The 21,412-nt window shown below is 40.8% G+C and overlaps 1 long non-coding RNA gene across 1 annotated transcript in view; it reads right to left on the bottom strand.

The window, feature by feature from the left end:
* Positions 1-21,412, bottom strand: part of LOC130457215 (uncharacterized) — an 82,578-nt gene that overhangs the window by 36,186 nt on the left and 24,980 nt on the right. The gene's annotated exons all lie outside the window — the stretch shown is intronic.

The raw sequence follows: 21,412 nt of genomic DNA on the forward strand, positions 1-21,412 counted from the left end.
TCTATCCCAAACTTAGAAAGTTGCCTAAGGAAGGCCTGAAAGGTTCAGTGTGACTTATCCATTGTCACATATATAATATATTTTAGAGTCAAGACTTGAAACTGAATCTTCCTGATTCCAAGGTTAGTCCTCTATCTAGTTCACCTGCTGGTCCTCATAATTTTGTAAGGTAGGCAGTACAGGAAGATAACATGCTCATTGGAACCAAATAGGAGAGGGCAGCTAGATAGCACAGTGGAGAGTGTCAGGGCTAGAGATGGGAGGTCCTGAGTTCAAATTTGACCTCAGATACTTCTTAGCTGTGTGACCCTGGGCAAGTCACTTAACCCCTTTGCCTATCCCTTAGTGTTCTTCTGCCTTAGAACTGATACTAAGAAAGTAAGAACCATTTAGGCGATATAGTGGACAGAGAGCTGATCAGAAAGTACAAATCTAGCCTCAGATACTTCATAGCTGTGTGACTCCAGAGAAATCTCTTAACTTCTTCCTGCCTCAGTTTCCTCACTGTAAAATAAGGATAATAATAGTCTTTATCTCCATGGGTCAAATGAGATAATCATTGTGAAACTGCTTAACACATTGCTTGGCATTCAGTGGGTACGTAATACCTTCCATCTTTGCGCAGCTAAGGAAATTCAGTGACTTGCCCAAGATGACATAGCAAGTAAGTGGCTGAGCTGGGATTTGAATCCAGAGCTTTTGGTAATCAAGCTCTTTTGGTAATTTCTCTTTGGGTAGTCAAGTATTCTCTCTTATACCATGCTATTCATCATTCTTTAGCTTTCATATTCCTGTGGAAGAAGACACTAAACACATTTTGGTATTTTTTACAATGCAATTAAAAGCTACCATTTCTGTGCACAATAACTACTGGATTTCAAACTGAAGGTACCAAAACCTCACTTTTCCAATGTTTTGCTGATCTATCTCAGACTCTTCCCAGCTCTGCATCTTACAAGCCATTTATTTAAGAGAGTCACAAACTGGGGACAGCTGGGTGGCTCTGTGGATTGAGAGCCAGACCTGGAGATGGAAGGTCCTGGGTTCAAATTTGACCTCAGCCACTTCCTAGCTGTGTGACCCTGGACAAGTCACTTAACCTCCATTTTCTAGCCCTTACCTCTCTTCTGCCTTGGAACCAGTACATAGTATTGATTACATAGTAAGGGTTTTTTAAAAACAGAGAAAAACAAATGACAGCAAATACTAAGGGGGGAATTGTGCCATCTGGCGTTTCTTTCCATCGTCTCTTGCCTGAGAGCTATATTTCCAGGTTGCTTAAATTTGGACTTACATTTACTTAAAAACAAAAAGTACACCCTGGCGCTCTCTTTTTTGATGCGTAGACCTAGAGCCGCCCACTGCCGCCAGCCTGCTCACGGAGAATTGTTGCAGGAAGGCGACATCTTGTGGCCACATGGAGATTGCACACAAGTCCAGAATGGAGTGGAAACCAAAGAACCCGAATCAACCGGGGGTTTGGCAGGGAAAAGGTAAATCTGAAAACACATCTGGAACACGTGTCCCCTAGTGGTCTGGCCAGATGTGGGTGACGCCTGATATCCAGGTCGGGATGTGACGCTTTCATTGATATAAAGACCTCCCATATGAGGAAAGTCCCTCTGCTGGTGCAGGTAGGTGCCTTCTCTGCAGTGTGCAGTCTGGAACACCAGGAAGCTGAAAAGACTTGCCCAGGGTCATACAGCCAGGAGACATCAGAGAGGGACTTGAACACAGATCCTTCCAACTCCAAGATCAACTCTGTGCTCCTTCTACCATGGTGAAAGCTTCTATTATTGAATTCAGTGTTTCTAAACGCACTGGAAGCCCTTTGTAACTCTAGTATTGGGGGAGAGCAAACAGCTGTGTTACAGTCTAGTTCTCAGGATTTATCTACATGTCGTTGCAGAGCTCCAGGGACTCAATCTGGCCCGTGTTATATTAAAATCCACTCAATAATGAAACATGTTAAAACAGCTGGATCAATGGATCTCCTTCATTCATCTCTACATAAAATCTGTCACCAAGACAGATGTTCTAAAATGTCTCTTGGATTCACCCTTTCCTCCCCATTCCCATTGCTGTGTGTGGGAGCTTACCAACTGGGTGATCTTGGGCAAGTCACTTGTGTGACAGCATCCTTGCTCAGAGCCCCCTGTTTCTGGTTTGTCCCATCTGGAAATCCACTCCCTCCACTTTATATCCATCTTCATATTCATCCCTCCTTCCGATCCCATTGTATATCCATCACCCTCAACCCCTATTGATCTTGTTAAGCAATGGGAGGATAAGCTGCCTAAAAGCACTAATTTCATCATGTCACTTCCCCACTGCCCACTCAAATCGGCAATCTGCAGCTTTACTTTCAAGGCATTCTGGGATCTAGCTACACCCTAACTTTCCAGTATTATTTCTCACCATTTTTGTAATCCCCACTCTAGCCAAACTGATTCATCTCTTCATTGTCTGATCTCCATGCTCATTCTTTCCTTCCTGTTTTTATTCATCCTGTTTCCCAGCATCCCCTTGGAATACAGGGGTGAAGAAGGCTGCCCTAGCATCCTGCACATTGCCCACCCTGCTGCTGTTTTGGCTGGACTGTGACACAGGGAGGCAGCTACTGAGAAAGGGATCAGGGATGAAGGGAAGTATAGCACCCTGCACTAAAAAAGCCACGAGATAGCGAATAATTGCTTACATTTATATGGGGGGGGGGGTGTCAACCCTTACCTTCCATCTTAGAATCAGTACTGTGCATTGATTCCAAGGCAAAAGAGTGGTAAGGGCTAGGCAATAGGGGTTAAGTGACTTGCCCAGGATCACACAGCTGGGAAGTGTCTGGGGTCAGATTTGAACCCAGGACCTCCTGTCTCTAGGCCTGGCTCTCAATGCACTGAGCCACCCAGCTGCCCCCTATATCCTGTTTTAAGGTTTGGGAAGCACTTGACAAATATTAGTTCATTTAATCCTCACAATAATCCTGGGAGGTAGGTGATATTATCCACATTTTACAGATGAGGAGACTGACTTGCCTAAGTCACACAGCTAGGAAGTGTCTGAGGCAGAATTTGAACTCAAATCTTCCAGGCTTGAAGTCTTGCACTCTATCCACTGTGCCAGCTACCTCTCTGTGTGTATAGTATTAGATATTTTATACACACACACATACTTACAAATAAATACACATATTTGGGGATACTCTGTGTATATATTATATTTTGATTAATTTTAATAATAAAATGTATAAGTATAAATATAATAATACAAATATAGTATATGAGTATAATATAGTATAAATACAGCATGCCCCAAAAGTCTTAGTGTAGTTTTAAGCTCTAATAGTCATATAATTATATACATATAATTATATATGATATAATGTTATGGATATAATTATATATGATATAATTATAATATATGCATAATTAAACCACAAACACCTTTACTATCTCCCAAGGCAGAGTGGGTAGGACCTCCAAACACACACACACACACAACACACACATACACACCCCTCTCTTTTAAACTGTCCTTGTGTGCTATAGAGAACAGCTCTGAGTACTAAAAAGGGCTCTAGATGTACACTCAGTTTTTGGTTGCCATTATTCAGTCAGGTCTGACTCTTTGTGACCCCATTTGGGGGATTTTGGGCAGAGACACCAGAGTGGTTTGCCATTTCCTTCTCCAGCTCATTTGACAGATGAGGAAACTGAGGCAAACAGGATTTGTCCAGTTGCAGAGTTAGTAAATGTCCAAGGCCAAACTTGAACTCAGGTCTTACTTGCTCTAGGCTTGGCACTCTCTCCACTGCTCCACCTACCTACCTACACAAAGAATACTTTGGTAGAAATTCTAGCTTTTTAAATTTGTTTTCTGTGCAATCCTGGCCAAGTCACTTAAATTCATTTGCCAAGCCCTTGCCCTTCTAGTTTAAGAGCTGTTACGAGGACAGAAAGTAGAGGTTTTAAAAATATGTATTTAGGGGGCAGCTGGGTGGCTCAGTGAATTGAGAGCCAGGTTTAGAGATGGGAAGTCCTGGGTTCAAATCTAGCCTCAGACACTTCCCAGCTGTGTGACCCTGGGGAAAAGTCACTTAACCCCCATTGCCTAGCCCTTACCATTCTTCTGCCTTGGAACCAATACCCAGCATTGATTCTAAGATGGAAAGCAAGAGTTTAAATTTTTTTTTTTAAAAATTACATGTATCTACATGTAATCTGGAACATTTTTTAAAAGAAAAAAAGGTAGGCAGGGGTTCCTGACATCAAACCCAAATTGATCTCTTACCACTGCTAGGTTCCACTCCTGGTTCTGCTCTCTGGGGACAAACAAAACAAGCCTAATCCCTCTTCTGAACGAAACCCTTGAAGCACATGAAATCAACTAGCATGTTCCCCACTCCACACTGTCTCCTCCTCCTCCAGGTTAACCATCCTTCATTCTTTTGACCAATCGTCAAATGATTTGAACTCAAATCCCTTCACCATTAGAGTTGTTTTTCTTTGAACTCTAGCCCTCTTTTTTTACTAATTTTATTTAGTCAATTTAGAACATTATTCCTTGGCTACAAGAATCATATTCTTTCCCCCCTCCCTTCCCTCCACCCTTCCACTGGGTATTACATGTGTCCTTGATTAGAACCTATTTCCATGTTGTTGATGTTTGCACTAGGATGTTCATTTAGGGTCTATATCCCCAACCATATCCCCTGAACCCATGTAATCAAGCAGTTGTTTTTCTTCAGTGTTTCTACTCCCACAGATTTTCCTCTGAATGTGGATAGTGTTCTTTCTTGTAGATCCCTCTGGATTGTTCAGGATCACTGCATTGCCACTAGTGGAGAAGTCCATTACATTCTATTGTACCACAGTGTATCAGTCTGTGTACAATGTTTTCCTGGTTCTGCTCCTCTCGCTCTGCATCACTTCTTGGAGGTTGTTCCAGTCTCCATGGAATTCCTCCAGGTTATTATTCCTTTTAGCACAATAGTATTCCATCACCAACATATTCCACAATTTGTTCAGCCATTCTCCAATTGAAGGGCATCCCCTCATTTTCCAATTTTTGGCCACCACAAAGAGCACAGCTATGAATATTCTTGTACAAGTCTTTTTCCTTATTATCTCTTTGGAGTACAAACCCAGCAGTGCTATGGCTGGATCAAAGGGCAGACAGTTCTTTAGCACCCTTTGGGCATGAACTCTAGTCCTCTTATCAATGTTCTTCTTAGCCTATGGTCCCCAGAACTTGGCAGAATACCTAGAGGAAGCCTTTTCCCATCCCTCAATACTCGAGTGCCTTCCCTCCATGAATGGTTTCCAATTTATCCTGGAATATACTTTGTTTGTAGTAGCTGTTTACATATTGCCTCCCCCCATTCAACTGTGAGCAACTTGAGAGCAGAGTCTGCTTTTTGTCTTTCTTTGCAATCTCAGTGGTTAGCACAGTATTTGCAACATAGTAGGCTCTTAAAAAAACCAACACCCTTCCCTTGTGTCTTAGAAATGATGCTACGTATTGATGCTAAGACATGAGATAAAGGTTGTTGTTGTTTTAATCTAAGTAAATTATATCTTTAATGTTTCTCCCTGATGAACCAGTTTATGAAGACTGTCCAAAAGGAAATAAGATCCATTTGGCAAGACTTGTCCTCAATAAGGCCAATGCTGGCTCTTTGTAATCACTGCTTCCTTGGCAAATATTTTCTTACCTCCTCTTTAATTCTCTATTATAGACTTGGCCAGAATCTGCTGCATTCAGATGTTTGATATCCTTGGTGATTAAAAAAAAAAAACTCTTACCTTCTGTCTTAGAATCTCAAATAAGTATCACTTCCAAGGCAGAAGAGTAATAAAGGGCTAGGCAACTGGGTTGCTGAGTCACACAGCTAGAAAGAGGCCAAATTTGAACCCAGGGCCTTCCATCTCTAAGCCTGGCTCTCTATCCACTGATGCACCAAGCTGCCCATTGGAAGATTTTAAAAATAAATCCTTACCTTCCATCTTAGAATCAATACTATATATTGGTTCTGAGTCAGAAGAGTGCTCATGCACCTAGGGTTAGATAGATGAGGGCAAAGGGAAATGGACAGGGCCAGTTCTTCCAGAGGTCTAAAGATGCCCTAGCAGAGAAGAGTGAAGAAAGTTTACTCTGGGTCTGGCTGCTCTAGAGGCTAAAGACTGGGGCCTCTTATAGGCTTCAGAAAGAAACTGAGAAGACTGAGCTAGGGAAGTCCTAGGAGAAAAATGGAAATTGGTTTCTGCAGCTGTGGGTTGGGCTCAGCCCCTTCACTGGGCCCTGGTTCAGGCCCCCGTTCAGGTCAGGACTGAAATCTGAGGTCAGGTCTATGGAAGAAAGCAAGTCTTGGCCCCAGGCAGCCACCCACTCTGAGACAATAGAGACATGACTTCCATACTATAGCAGAAGCAAGAGCTAACCCCAGTAACAGAACTATACAACTTTGGGGTTATAACGGAAGGTAGTGTCTGAGCCTGGCTACCCAAATCTAACACTGAAGGAGAGGGTAGAGCCTAGGTCTCTTATAAAATCCTAATCAAAGAGCTGACAAATCAAAGAAGCTCTACAACTTCATGAACAAACAAAAAAGGGGGAAAGCCCTCCTATTATAATAAATAAATAATATAAGTTAAAGAATCTCAAGAAAAAAATTTTAGAGGAAAGAAATAACCTAAAAAAAAAAAGCACAAGCAGAAATTTGTTGTGGGAGAGCTTTGAGGTGGAGCCCTAGATTTGGGATGAGTATTCTTTGTCAAGAATGACAACTCCAACAATTAGCTTAAAAATAAGAGATTTATTAATTTAAATGTAAGTCAAATGGTTAAGTCAAATGGAAAGGCTGAGAGAGGCAGAGCTGGTGGAATGCTGCCTCCCAGAGAAGATGGAGTTTGGAATATTTATACCCTTTAGACAACAGGGTCTATGTGACTAGAGACTGGGTCTCTGGAACCTGAGATGGATCATGTAGTTATGTCCTATGCCTCAAAGTCAAAAGGGAGTGAACCATTCAGTTTAGGAGATAATCAGATATTTGTGATATAAACATGCTTATCAGAAGCAGCAAACTTGGAGGTACCTATCTGTGCTCATCAAGAATTCTCAGTCACCTGCCCTCAGCACTGCAGGAATGCAAGGAAAATAGAGCAAAGAGAAAGATTTTAAGAGTCTTTGAACTGCTTGAAAACCATGACCAACCAAAATCTCAGATACAATATTTCAGGTCATAAAAGAACACTGCCAGAAGTATGCGAACCAAAGGACAAAATTAGGGAGGGAAATCCACTGATCACCTCATGAAAGAAACCTAAAATTGAGCATATCTAGAAATGTCATAGTTAGAATCCAAATATTTAAATATATATTGCAGGGACAGCTAGATGGTTCAATGGTTCAATGGATTGAGAGTCAGGCCCAGGTCCTGGGTTCAGATTTGATCTCAGACACTTCCTAACTGTGTGGATCCTGGGCAAGTCACTTAACCCCCATTGCCTAACCCTTACCACTCTTCTGCCTTAGAACCAGTACACAGTACTACCTTTGGTAGTAGAGAAGTGAGTTAACAAAAACTTTTGAGTCAAGCTTTAAGAGGAGAGGACCCAGTGAACCCAAATGTACAACCCACCCAGCAAAAGATCTTGTACTCAGCAGATGAGGACTCCTCAAGAAGAAAAAAACTTTGGGACCCTGTAGTATAACAATATGAGTTGTCTAAGCCACATATTCCTTCTACATGTGCCCCACTACCACTATACTAAGTTTGTACCCACTCTTCCCTCTGATACAATGTGTATTTGCTAGAAAATATTCCCCAAGTTTAGTTAGGGAGTATTTTGTAACTATTGTTCATACTATATAACCTTAGTAAATGTTTTTACTTTGAGCTACTTGTGACTATGGATCGATTATTAAAGGCAATCTCACTGGTAGGGGTTTTTTTTAGGAGTATAGATCTACAAGGTAAACTTGGAGCCTCTGAAAGTAGTTTCCTCCCTGGGGACTGAGTATATAAATCCATGAGTGCCAAATTGAGGAGGTAGCTCAAAGGCAATACTACATTTGAAAAATACAAAAAGAAAAATTATGAAAATAAATAAGGGATCCATAGATTGAGAGCTGAAAGAGACCTCAGAGACCATCTAGTCAAACTCTCATTTTTTCAAACCTCTGTTTTAGAATCAATACAAAGTTCCAAGGTAGAAGAGAGATAAGGACTAGGTAATACACCATTGCCTAGTGACTTGCCCAGAGTCATACATTTAATTAGGAAGTATCTGAGGCCAGATTTGAATCTAGGACCTTTCCTCTCCAGACCTAGCTCTCAATCTACTGAGCCACCCAGCTGCCTCCAAAATTTAAACTATATTATTAATACTTTCTCCATAACTTTCCTAAGCCTAGACAATCAGCAAAACAATAAATCAAGCCCTGATTTGTAGCACTTGACTATTGCTGAAGTGTAAGTGCTCACAGTAAAAATTTAACAATTGGCTCTCTAGAGGATCCAGCTTCGTGGCCTTTATGGTTTGCAAAGTACCATCTGCTTTAAGATTTCCAAAGCACTTTGCATACATTATCTCATTGGAGCCTCCCAAGACTCCAGAGACGAAGTGTCTCAGTTGGCAGATGAGAAGATTGAGGCTTAGAGAGACTAAATGATTTGCCAAAAGTCACACAGTGTCAGGGGTAAGATTTAAACACTTGACCTCCTGATGCCAAGTCCAGCATCGGAGCAGCCACACCACACTGCCTTCCAAAGTGGGCTGCCTTGTCATCCACTTGAGCTATCTGAAAGCTTGGCGAACTCTTGAAGCAACTCCATTGATTTGGCACGTCGGACCCCTTGGTCCAGTGATCAGCTGGGTCACCAGATCTGCCTCCCGAGCCAAGCTCCCTTTTCAGCTGCTAAGCGATCCTGACAAGTGGGCTGGCCAGCTGTGTGAACTAATAGGAACAAGTGAATAAAGCTTTATTGAGCTTGCTGTTCCATTCGCTGGTTTGTTTGTTTTTCCAACAGAGCAATGCCTTTGTTTCCTCACCCTTTGGGGAGTAAGATGTTCCATCCTTTCCGTTTCTGCACATTCAGGACAAAAGGCTGCTTCTTCCTGCCTGCGGAGAGAAAAGCTGCGAAGTTTCAAGCACTCATTTGAAATTCTACTCAGATAAAATGCCCCCAAATCTTCGAAAGGCAGAACCATAAATCTGATACTAATATAGAATAGAGCTTATTAATGAAGAATAAATCACCCAGGGAAACCTCCTGGGAGCTCCTCGCCCAGGTCTCGCTGAACAGATGGCATATTTATGGGGAAGTTTATCAGGTCTTTTACTTTTTCAAAAATATAGCCGAGGCAGATTTGTCAGGGCAATAGCCTTAACATCTACCAATTATGTTTTTTTCTAGTAAAAATTAATCTATTCCATAGAAATCTCCAAAGCATTTATTGGATTAGGATCCCATCCAAATAGAAGGGAAAAAAAAGGAAAAGGAAAAAACCTCTCCCAGCTGTCGTATTTTATAGTACCCAGTAGGCTCCCAAATGGGCCGTTCTACCATCACATTGAAGGGGAGATACCTCTGGAGACATCAACCCCCAAATAGGCACAGCCCATCTAGATTTGCAGATTTGGGGGGAACTAGAATGAATTCAGGTTCTCTGGAACATGATGTAAGGGGAGATTCTCTTTGCACCATGTTTGAAGCCATCCCAGCCTCTGGAGATCCAGGATAAAATAAGGTCCAACCGTGTTAACTGCTCATGGTAACCTCCCTAATTAATCACCCCTTAATGGCCACCTTTACTTTCCATTAGTGGCTACCCAGCTGTCATCTTAGTGGCCACAAGAACCACCGTCTTACTGCTTGTCCTAACTTCTCCTTTGTGATGGAACTGTAACTAAGACAGGACAAGTAGGGTTTTGTCTTAAGGAGACAAATTTAGTGGGCGCTGGCCACAGTTCCAATCCTACAGCAGCAAAAAAAGAAAAGAAAAGAAAAAAAATAACATAGATTTGTGTCTGCTCTGAATAATTAGTTAAAATAAAAGATACCACGTGCCAGATCGATGTAAGTTCCTCTTGTCATCATCCTATCCTTTTTCCTAGTAGCGGCCCACCACTAGTGTCCCTGGTGGTGTGTCTGAATCTTGACCATGGATAGGATCTTGGTCCTTCCCCTTCAACATAGGGAATGCTTAATGCATGCTTGTGGTGCATACCCCAAGCTTAAGCATTCCTAAATATACCTCTGCTTAGTGGTCCAAACAGTCTTAGCCAATTCTAGAACCACCATCATTCTGGATGCCCTAATTTGTCCCTTGGCAGCCACTAAACTGCCATCTTTTGACTTCTCTGACTCTACCTAACTGGTGGCTAGGTGACACAATGGAGAGAGCACTGGTTCTTGAGTCAAGAAAACCCAAGCTCAAATCTGGCCTCAGACATTTACCAACTGGATGACCCTGGGCAAGTCACTCAACACTGCCTCAGTTTTCTCATCTGTAAAATGTGTTGGAGAAGGAAATGGCAAATCATTCCTGTGTCTTTGCCAAGAAAAGCCCAAATGGAAGGGGGAAGCTGGGTAGCTCAGTGGATTGAGAGCCAGGCCTGGAGACGGGAGGTCCTGGGTTCAAATCTGGCCTCAGACACTTCCCAGCTGTGTGACCCTGGGCAAGTCACTTGACCCCCATTGCCTAGCCCTTACTATTCTTCTGCCTTGGAACCAATACACAGTATTGACTCCAAGTCAGAAGGTAAGGGTTTTATTTTTTTTAAGCCCAAATGAGGTCATGAAGAGTCAGACATGACTGAAAGAACAGAACAACAAATGGGCATTTCAATAGCAATGTTGGACTCGACAAGCAGACTATCTTGGCTTTCACCCACTGCCACCTTAGCAGTTTCCTTAACTATCTCCATTGAGGTCAGTGAAATAGCCATTTCTCTGGGATAATCAAACCTCCCAATGATCTCCCATCCAACCTTCCTTAGGGGGAGATGAAGCAGAGCACTGGTTTCATAGAAACGGGTTTTTATTTTTACAGAAATGAAAGGAAAGAACGAATAGACAGACATCAAATGCAGACCGAAACAAACCATTCTTTGCTTTATTTTCTCTGTGAATTTTTCCCTAGTGTAAGGAATATGTGTCTTGTTTCACATGATGAACATGAAATCTATATTGTATGAAAACATGTGTACAATTATATTCTATTACCTGCCCTCTTAGGGAGGGAGGAGGAAGGGAGGGTAGGAGGAGAGAACATGGATTGCAAAATGGCAGAAAATGATTATAAAAATTGTACCAACTTGTAAAAAAGAACTGAAGGGAAGCCAAATACATACCATTTTCTCATCTATAAAATGAGGGTAATAGAAACACAGAAGAAAAACAACTGCTTGAATCCATGGGTCCAGGGGATATGGCTGGGGATGTGGACTCTAAATGAACATCCTAATGCTGCAAACACCAACAGCATGGAAATAGGTTCTGATCAAGGACACAAGTAATACCCAATGAAATTGTGTGTTGGCTGCAGGAAGGGTGGGTGGTGGGGAAGAAGGGAAATAATGTGATTATTGTGACCAAGGAATAATGTTCTAAATTGACTAAATAAATTAATTTTAAAAAATAAAATAAAATGAGGGTAATAATAGTACCTACCTCTCAGTTCATAGGATCATAGATTTAGAGACAGAAGATATCTTATCCAACTCCATCATTTTACCAATGAGGAAATTAAGGAGAAAAGACTTTAAAAAACTTGCCTAGGAATCCTACAGCTAGTAAAGTACCTGAGGCAAGATTTGAATCCTGGTCATCCTAACTCCAAGTCCTCTATGCCATGCACCTCATGAGACTCAAATGAGATAAATTGGTAGGACCACATTTTGCTTGAACCCAACACATGTGAATTCAAGTATATGCAATTAGCGATCGAAAACTTAAAGACAGAAAAATACATAAATCAAAGTTGGATTATGTGCTAAATTTGTACCATTTTCCCAAGCAGTGTAAAGCCACATTGTGGCTGGCCCAATCACACCATTCTCACTCTGAGAAGTGCCAGTATTACATTGGTGTATATCAAATATTAGCTCCTACTTTGTCCTGAGTTCTCACTTGTTACAAGCTGTGTCCCTGTCAGAGAAGTGTTTCTCTTTCTTTCATTAATGCTATTTAATTATTAACAATGGCCCCAGTGTGCAAGAGTAGTGATGTTGGTAGCCCTGATAAGTCTCAGAAAAGTCATAAAGTACCCAGGTATGTTCATATAAGAAATATTGCTTCAGTAATGAGGCTTGTTATTGTGTCCAATTTTTGACTCATGCAAAGGGTCCTGAAGGCATTGGACACATAAATTGAGGTCCTGATTTATTTGTGGAACATTTTGTAAACCTTAAAAAATCAGTATAAAAATGTGAACTATCATCATTCTCACATCTCTCCTTAGCTACCACCCTATTGATCCCCTTCCTCCCTCCTTCCCAAAGCAGGGAATTGGGCTGTGACACAATCAACTTTCAGAAACTAGTAACTGCAAAGGCAGGACAGGACAGGTCAAGGGAGGGACTCAAAGAGTTGCATGAGGCTGGAGAAGAGAATACCAAAACAGATGCTGGCAGAGGGAATTTAGAGGTAGGCAGAAAGAACCTGGGAGCTAAAGGGAATTGGGTTCTTTGGTTACAGCTACAAAGGACTGACCCCTGGATCAGACTATGTAGCTCACTGAGATTAAATAATTTGCCAAAGGCCATGTGTGCTGGAAATATTATTGAGTGGTGCTGTGCCTTCCAAATCTACCTAGACAGGATATGATAAGAATCACCTACCTGTCTTAGGACCAGAGTTGAGAGGCACCATCCTTGAAGAAGTAGCCTCAAGGTAGGCAGCTGGATTGCTCAGTGGATTGAGAGCCAGACCTGGAGAAGGGAGTTCCTGGGTTCAAATCTGGTCTCAGACACTTGCCAGCTGTCTAAGCCTGAGCAAGTCACTTGACCCCCATTGCCTAGCCCTTACCACTCTTCTGCCTTATAACCAATATACAGTATTGATTCTAAGATGGAAGGTAAGAGTTTAGAAAGATGTAACCTCAAGGTAATTTAAATTGCCCAGCCTAGTTGCCCTCAGAAAAGATGGGGGATGGAAGGATATCCCAGGTGAGAATAAGAGTGATTTAATGAGATTGGAAGATACACATATTGGACTGTGGGAGAGAGAGAAGGCAGTTATCAGCAGCTCATCTTAAGTCACTAAGGGCATGGGAGACATACCTTCTTGGAGATACAGAAAGAAAAGTTCTCCCTACACCTCTATACACTATAAACTTACCATGTGTGGCTTAGGACTGGGGAGTCTTCCTAAGAAGACTTAGGAATAAGAAAAGGATTGCTTGGATCAGAGAATAATTAAAACTGAGCAGTGGAGCATAGCAGATGGGAATCGACAGGAAATGGCAATTGATGATTCCTTCTAGAATTGAAAGAAAGCTGCAGGAGGCAAATAGTACAAACAGTTGTACCATTGAGCAGAACACTAATGGGGAAACAAATTCTTACCAACATAGATGGACCCTTACCTGGGACAGTACTATAAGTCTCAAGAAACTGTATCATTCTCTATGGAAGAGCTGGGAGGATGGGAGAGGTATTGTTATTTTCTATAGGCTCAGATGAAAATCCTATATATTGTCTCCTTTGTAATAGTACTTGTACTAATGTTGCATGATTCTGACTGTAGTTCCTTGATACTTGAACTCTTTCATTCTGGATTCTTGCAGTGGTTTGTTGTTGTCATCGTCGTCATCGTCGTGTCGTTGTCTATGTCGTTTTAAACCTTACCTTTTACCTTAGTAACAACTCTAAATAAGACAGAAGGGTAAAGGCAAGTGGGGTTAACACAGCTAGAAAGTATCTAAGGCCAGATTTGAACCCAGTTTCTCCCGACTTCAGGCCTGGCTCTCTATCTACTGTGCCACCTAGCTGTCCCTTTTCAGTGTATCCTTTGTCGTAGTAGCTCTGGATTTTGGCTACAACATTTCTAGGAATTTTCATTTTTTAAGTTTTTTTTTTAGGAGATGACTAGTGACTTCTTTCTATTTTCACTTTGCTCTTTAGTCTAATATATCCAAGCAGTTTTCATTGTGATTTCTTGAAATATGGTATCTAGCTTGTTGGAGGGTTCATGGCTTTTAGGGAACACAATTATTCTTAATTTATGTCTCCTCGACTTGTATTTCTTGTTTGTTGTTTTTTATATTAAAAACCTCCTTCTTTCTTTTCTTTCAGTCTTTTTACTTTATTTGAATATTTCTCATTGTCTCCTGGAATCAAGTTGGTTGGTTAATTCTGATTTCCAGAGGATCAGTTATTTGGATACTATTTTCTACTTTCTGTTCTAAGTTATTTATTTTCTTACATTTTATTTCTGGAACATACATACACATATACATATACATATATACCTATGTATATAGTATAACAGAGCCACTGAACCCAAGATAGAAATCTATAACTGGTTCCCATGTATTAACCATGTAGTAAGAGAGAGTATTTTTGCTTTGCTGAGAGACCCTTCAAAAGCTCTCCTAACTCAATTGACTTGACTCATTCTCTAAGCAATAATGTTGTAACGAAAGACACCTCAGGGCCTCCCTCTCTAAAACCAACACGTGGATCCATGAGCATGGTTCTTCTTTGCCCTGGTATTTGTTCCTTTGTTTTAGGTGAAGAAGGTAAATTTGGAGAATATGACCTTGTGAGTTTTTAAGGATTCTGGAAATTGCATTAAGTCCGAGCCCATTTTCCTTAAAGACTGAAGTCATATAGAACAGAATATGCTCATGAAGTATTGGGGGGAAGGGGAGAAATGTTTACACTCTTATTCTTTCTAGATTTAACATAAATATTCTTTTGTAAAAGCTAATTGATGTGAATTGGACAACTGATGTCAACTGATAGTTAATTGGTGGTGGCTAACTATGGGAAGAACACATCCTGAGTCGGGGCTCAAACTGTTATCAGTTTAGAAGGAATATCTCAGTTCTCTCAGTAGAACCCTAGAACACCCCTATTGCCAGAAAACAAAGAGTATTCATCATAGCAGTTTAGTAACTCTGTTAAGAAAAGAAATAAGGTTATTTAGTCTAACTTGATCATCTCTTGATTAAGCCATTCTTGTTGTGTCATTTTTCAGTCATGTCTGACTCTTTATGACCCTGTATAGCATTTGCTTGGCAAAGATATTGGAGTGCTTTGCCATTTCCTTCCTCAGAGTTCAAGTCAAATCCTAGGGTTCCTCTCCCATTTTCCATGATCTTTTCCATCAGTTCTTTGGTTCCACGAGGCAACAGTTCATCTGGGTCAAGTGATTTGCATGCATTATAAGTATTTTCTTACTTTTTCCTTCATTATCTTCAAGATCAACCCTGTGTTGGCATTTTTATTTTGTTGTTTCAGTGCAAAGGCCATTTTCCTTAGCAGAAATAAGAGAAGCAAAATAAAAACTGAAAAGTTCTGTCTTGACTCTATCGTTAGTGATAATCATTTTACACACTCTCCAGGAAGCCATCCTACCTGTCCTGTTGAAAGAGACGAGAAGTAATCAGTGTTGGAGTTGGAGTTTTCCAATGGGCAATTTGTTCCTTTTGAGTGTGTGAGAGCTAAAATTATGAGACTGGCAGTAAATTAATCACTTTACTAATCAAAATTAGTACGGGAAAAATGGAAAAATAGGAGAGAAATATATAAGATACTTTCCTTATTGCTACATTTAGCTTGCTAAATCTATGGCTACCATGAGGGCCTCCCAAGCCACACTCACAAAGCAGTCCAGTCGACAACAAACTTGGAAACCAAGAGACCAAAATTCACTCTTGCCTCAGTTTATCAAACCTATTCTCCATCCACTAACTCTCACACGTGATGTCTCAACAGCCAACCATGGCTCTCTATTTTGTCTGAACCACCCAGGGGGTCAGTCCAGGGGGTGTTGCAGGGAAGATCACCATACTCCCTGTCTTGCGATATTCTTGATTCCATTGCTCCATTTTTCTGGCTGCTGTTCTACCCTCATGACTAAATTTACCCAATGATTTCCCATACAAAGTCCTCGATTCCTGGCTGAGTTTCAACTTCACCCCAAGTACATGTAGTGGAAAGGGGGAAGGGTAAATTTCCTTTTCACAGTGGAAACAGTCCAAATTCTACTCAAGGAGTTGGTGTTGTGCAGATGATTCTGTCCTGGCCATTTTCTTTTAGCATGCTCTCCTGAGTAACAAAGGATTGTGTACATCCCAACATATTTGCTCTGATGTGCCCAGGACACCCACACAGGGGATGATGGAGGGCACTATTCCAAATGAGATGTGGGAAACTGGCAGAGGTAGTAAAATTGCTATAGATCAGTGATGGGCAACATTTTGAGCTTGGTGTGTCAAAATTCGCCCAAAAAAAACGAGCATACCTTGGGTGGTGTATCACTTTAAGAAAAAAAACCCTATAATTTCATGATATTTCTAGTTTAAATAACAAAAATGTATAATTGTAACATATAGTTGTATTTAATAAACCAAAAACTAATTATTTAACTTACCTGTTTGGTGACTTCTTTCATCTGACAATTCATCTGTCAGTTGGTTTCTTTTGTTGGTCTTGATATTATTTTAACTTGTGTGGGATGCTATGAACTAAGATAAGTGGGGGTTGGGGGGGCTGGATTCTTTAACTAACCCTGCCTATTGGTGACTTTTTTGTTGCTAAATTTCATTGGCTAAATGAAGATTGGTATTTTGTACACTTTAAGTCCAAGCAAGTACTACTAACTTCATCTGTCAATCTGTTTCTTTTATTGGTTTTGATATTATTTAATACTGAGAATAAGGTCTCACAAAAGTACATAGAGGGAAAAATTGTGAGTAAAGTCATTGCTATATTTTTCAGGGTGCTAAAAGTGTCTGGTAATCACTTGCAGGCATTCCTCTGTTGCAAGTGGGCCGGAGCCCCTCCCAGTCTTCCACAGGCCTGGCCTTGCCCCACCCCACTCCAGCCTGCTTGCCAGTGTATGCACCTCCTCCCTGTCCCTGCAGGAGCCACACACACCCCAGCTGCCTGACCAGCATGGCCAATGCATGGAGCAGCCCTTCCCCCACCCCCACACCAGGCGGGGCCATGGCCACAGCTACAGCTGCAGGCAGGCAGTTCCCCAGGTGGCTCCCAGGTCCTAAGGAGTGCTGAGCCTGCATGTGGCAGCCTGTTATTGAAAATGGCTACACCTGTCATAGGTTCGCCATCACGGCTATAGATCTTAAAGAAGAGTGTAGACCACCAGAGTCATTCTGGGCTCAACAGAACAGAGAGAATGCTCTGGATATCACAGACAAGCCTAAGGTATGGGTAGTGAAAAAAGAAGGAGAAGGGAGAGAAAAAGAAAGGAGTGAAAGAAGGGAGGAAGGGGAAAAAAGGAAGAGAAAAAAGGAGGGGGAGAAAAAAGAAAAACTTAGAAAATGAATATTCCCCAAAGGCCACTAACAATGACTTCAGAAGCCACTCAGCACAGCATTGAGGCCACCCTTAATCCATTCCTGAGCCTGGATATTCACCAGCTAAAGAATGAGATGATCTTCCCCAAAGTCCCTTCTAGCTCCTGCACCCTGTATTTTTATGCTGACCAAAAAAAAAGGGGGTGTGAGTACAAGTGTATATAAGAATCATGATTGTCACTGAGTAGTGCTTTTAAACTTTGCAAAGCTCTTTACCTTAGTGATCTCATTTGAATTTAAAAGACTCCTGGGATAGGTAGTATATGTATAATTATTCTCATTTTTACAGATGAGGAAACAGAGTCTTGGAAAGGGAAGTGACTTTCCCACAATCATCCAGTTTATAAATGTCAGAAGGCAGATTCAAACAAAGGTGTTTCTCCAAATCTAGTCCCTTAGCCACTTTTCTGTGCTTCTTCCATACTGATATTCACACCAGCATTTTCCTGACAAATTCATGATAAAGGGAAGAAAGGAAAAAAACCAAACTTGTTCTCCAGGAAAAAAGGTCTTGGGTCTGAATTCCCCAGAATAACTGTACAAGGATCAGACTCTCTTGATAAAACCTCAGATCTCCATTTTTCTTGAGCTAGTGTAGACAAAGCTGGTTAGTAAGTTTTCACCTCTATCTAGGTTCTCAGAAGTGTGCTGGCCTCCCCCCACCAAAAAAATCCCCCCATCCCATTTTCAGACATGTGACACCTGTATTATTGCTAAGGGTTAGAAAGCTCACGAATCAATAAAACCCATTAATGAGTGTTGGTACCTCGAAGGCTACAGATAAATCCGTTCTACTCAGTGAGTTCAATCCCATAAAACAGCTCTCTCCTTTCCATTCGAGCCTTCATTTGATAGAAAATGTGGAGAAATTCTAAAAAGGTGACTTACTAATTGCCTGTAAAATAAAAGGCAGATGGAAGCTTTATTACAGTTGAAGGAAGTCGGTAATATTAAGGTAAAATGTCAAATAACAATTGATTTTCTCCAGACATAAAGATGTGATTTATGGCTTCCTAGTTACTACAAACGAGAAATTATTTGAAGTTCTAAAAAGTATGAGGTGAAATAAAGATTAAATAGAAGATGAAATCATAGAACTTTCTCTGGGAGGTGACTTAAATGCCCCTGGGAGTGAGGATTCATTCAGTCAGGTCCTGAGACAGCTGAGGCAGGGGGATGACTAGGGCTAGATTTAGACATGTCCCCTGGGGGCTTTGCAGTAGTGTTTGCTTTGGAGATAAGAATTTAGAAAGGGGAAATGGGATTTGAGAAGGATTGGGGAGGTGAGTGAGGCAATTAAACAAAATGGGAATTAGGAGAAGAGATCTTCAAAGGAGGTAGGAGGTAGCAGATGAGAGAGTTAAGAGAGGTGAGGTTAAGAAAGATGGAGCTGATTGAAGGAAGGCTTTAGAGGAAATATAGAAAGTGGGAAATGGGGTTTGCAGACAGAGAACTGTGGGAGGGGAGGTTAGAGCAAGTGGTGATTGAAGAAGTAGAATTTAGGATTTATTTTTATTGCATCTAAGGAAATAAAGATACTGTGTGAGAAGCAAGTCCCTTATTAACGAAGATAATGATTGTCTTTTTCCTTCCTCCTCTAATTCTCTACCCAACAGCCTTAAGGTAGTTTTTGTATCTCAATCATAACCCTCAGGAGAGGACTGGTTACCTTAACTACCTCCTACCCTTGTAGACTGAAGCTCTTCCCTGACAGAAAGACCTAGGTATGTTGTTCAGTGGTTCAGTCAGGTCCAGCTCTCTGTATTCCTATGGATCATAACACACCAGGTCCTTCTGTCCATCCCTTTTCCCTTGCCTTCAATCTTTGCCAATATTAGGGTCTTTTCAGTGTCTTCTCTTTATTGTGGACAAAGTATTTCATCTTCAGTTTTAGTATTTGACCTTCTAGTGAATAATCTGAATCAATTCATTTTAGTATTGACATTTGATCTCCTTGTTGTCCAAGGGATTCTCAGAAGTCTTCTCCAGGACCTCAATTTGAAAGATTTCAACCTGTGGCATTCAACTTTCCTTATAGTTCTAGCTCCTCTCCTTGAAAAGACTTTGAGTCTTTTCACTCCTTTTGCTTCTTGCTCTTTTCCAGAAGAGCTGTCAGTGCTGGTATCTGGTATTCCCAGGGGGAGCATCCACTCTCTTTATAAATACACAGTTTCACAAGGATTGAAATATGAAATGTTTTATTTGGAAGTTAATCAAAATATACAGGAATTATAACTTCTGGTTAAGATGTCCACAAGAAAGATCACAAAGAAGACCCAGATTTAAGTTTGACCTTAAACATTTCCTAGCTGTGCGACTTTGGATCAGTCACTTACCCCCTATTGCCTAACCCTTACTGTTCTCCTGCCTTAAAAACAACACTTAGTATCCATTCTAGAACAGAAGGCAAGTATTAAAAAACAAAAACTCACACAGAAGCCCTCCTCTCTCACTTTTGCTTCAACAATGATCTAAAAAAGAACACCAATGACCATCAATTTGAACTGTCCAAAACGGTAATAAACTACCTCAATGAGCTTCTCTTCTCAATCTTTAAGGAAAGGTAAATAACCATTCTTTAATATTATAGAGAGATTTCTTTTATAAATATTTGATAGATGATAGACAGACAGACAGACAGACAGACAGATAGAGATAGATAGATAGATAGATAGATAGATAGATAGATAGATAGATAGATAGATAGATAGATAGATAGATAGATAGATGATAGATAAAATGTACTCTCCTTGATAGAAGAAATTTTCTTTTATTGTCTTTGTATCCCCTCAGTGCTTAGCACATTGCAGGTGTTTACATAATATTTTTTGTCTGGTTGACTGACCAGATAGCCCCGGAAACCCCTTTTATCTCTAAATTCTGTCATTCTGTGATATGGGTCTAAAGAAACTGCTACACTAAGATAGTCCAATACTATCACTTTGGAGAAACAAGGTGGAAAAAACACTGAGTGCAAGGAACTTAAGATCCAACATCCAGTGCCTACACCCAGTTCTATCATTAATTTTCTGTGTTTACTTGGTCAAGTAACTCCTCCCCTTGGGTGCCTCAATTTCTACATCTGTAAAATGAGAAGGTGGTATTAGAAGATCTCTTAGATGACATACTTTTGACATTCTCTGGTTCTAACAACAATCCCACGTCTATTATGGACAGAGCTTTGACCTAAAGTCCAAGGGATAGATATACACTTTATAAAGCAATGTCCTGTGGAATGAAATTAAATTCATACTCAGGCAGTCAGTCAATACGCATTTTTTAAATTATGTTTTTCCCAATTACACGTGTACGATTTTTCTCAATACTTAATTTTTTTTTCAGTTACATGTAGAAACAATGTTTGACAATTGCTTTTTGACATTTTAGAATTCAGATTTTCTCTCCCACCTCTCCCCTCTGACTCCCTTCCCCAAGGCAGTGATTAGTCTGATGCAGGTTATACCTGTACTTTCATGTACGGTATGTTTCCATATTATTCATGTCATGATAGAAGACACATATCTCACCTACAATATAATAGACACAATTTTTAATCATCATTTCCTGACATTTTGTGATCCATGTTCTCTCTCTCTTTTCCCCCTGTATGAGGCAGCATGTTTCCATATCTAACATGTTGTGAAAGAAGTCGCCCATCACTTGATAAGCATTTTAAAAACACATACTATGTCCCAGGCTCAGTGCTAAACACTTTACAGATATTATCTTCTTTGATCCTCACAGCAGCCCTGGGAGGTGGGGGAACTGGCTGAAGCAGCCAGAGGGTTTGGATTCTGCAAGGAAGGAGAGGTATCTGGGATACTGATCACCAAAGCTGCTTATTAGCCTTGCATGGGAAG

Source organism: Monodelphis domestica, chromosome 2 (genome assembly GCF_027887165.1).
Source record: "Monodelphis domestica isolate mMonDom1 chromosome 2, mMonDom1.pri, whole genome shotgun sequence".
NCBI classification, from domain to species: domain Eukaryota; kingdom Metazoa; phylum Chordata; class Mammalia; order Didelphimorphia; family Didelphidae; genus Monodelphis; species Monodelphis domestica.